The sequence below is a fragment of the Lynx rufus genome, unplaced genomic scaffold (assembly GCF_022079265.1).
Source record: "Lynx rufus isolate CCGP_SWC_20201006 ecotype Redwood Valley unplaced genomic scaffold, mLynRuf1.p SCAF_5, whole genome shotgun sequence".
Lineage (NCBI taxonomy): Eukaryota > Metazoa > Chordata > Mammalia > Carnivora > Felidae > Lynx > Lynx rufus.
Genome location: NW_025814867.1, coordinates 68,274,624 through 68,275,815, shown reverse-complemented (window position 1 = coordinate 68,275,815; position 1,192 = coordinate 68,274,624). Strand labels below are relative to the sequence as shown.

Genomic DNA, 1,192 nt, shown 5'->3' with positions numbered 1-1,192 from the left:
ATGGTTTCACTCTTATGTGGATCCTGAGAAACTTAACAGGAACCCATGGGGGAGGGGAAGGAAAAAAAAAAAAAAGAGGTTAGAGTGGGAGAGAGCCAAAGCATAAGAGACTGTTAAAAACTGAGAACAAACTGAGGGTTGATGGGGGGTGGGAGGGTGGGGAGGGTGGGTGATGGGTATTGAGGAGGGCACCTTTTGGGATGAGCACTGGGTGTTGTATGGAAACCAATTTGTCAATAAATTTCATATATATAAAAAAAATAAAAAATAAAAATAAAAAAATAAACTTAAAAAAAAAAAAACGAAAACCAAAAACAGAAACAAAACAAAAATGACACCACAGCCTAAGATACAGAGTCCTCAACAGGAATGAAGGAAAGGACAGACCCTCTAAGGAAAAAACAAAGACAAAAAAGTAGAGTGACTAGACAATCAGGCAGGTTTCTTGGCTGGAGCTCTGCTTTGAGTAGGTTTCCTGCAGCTACTTCTTAAAGGCTGTAGGCTTTTTTTTTTTTTCAGAGTCTAACAGGCTCTGGGGGGGACAGTGGGATGGTCCTGATGGATATGGGGGACCACTATTTCTTCAGGATGTCCAGGCAGATGTTCCCCTGGGTGTCCATGGTGGGGTGGTAGCAGGGTGTTGGCAGCTGAGGATGTTAAATACTAACTGAGGCAAGATGGTGAAGGTACAGCAAAGCTCTGTAAGCATAGCCAGTGGGGAACTTCCAGGAGAGCTTATACTTCAGGTCTTCCTTCATACACTGTGCCAAATGCTCCATGGATGGCCCCCACCTATTTGAAAAGTCTGTCTGATTCAGGAAGGCAAAATTCTTACATTGCCAGACATCCTGAGGGTCATCAGATCCTGCTGTAGCCTCTTGCCCACAGTGCCCAGCTGGCACCCCCCACTGGGCTCGGCTCCTTTGCGCTGCCATGGCTGTGGCCCCTGGGTCTGGAAAGCCATCCTAGCAGAGGACAGGGAACTCAGAAAGCATGACTGCAAATGCCTTCCTTTTGTCACTGTAGGAAAAACATTTGGCGGTATTGCAATGTTTTCATTTTTGAGGTTCTAGCTTTGAATGTATGCTCAATTTTTTGTTTCTTTCTTCATTACATGAGTATACATCTTCCCAGGAACAGTGCCACAACACTTTGGTGTGATTCTGAAAGAGAAGGAATAAGGTAATCCTCA

The 1,192-nt window shown here is 44.5% G+C and overlaps 1 pseudogene; it reads right to left on the bottom strand.

Moving 5' to 3' along the window:
• Window positions 1–424: 424 nt before the first annotated feature.
• Window positions 425–922, bottom strand: LOC124527190 (ubiquitin-conjugating enzyme E2 C-like; annotated as a pseudogene).
• Window positions 923–1,192: the final 270 nt, after the last annotated feature.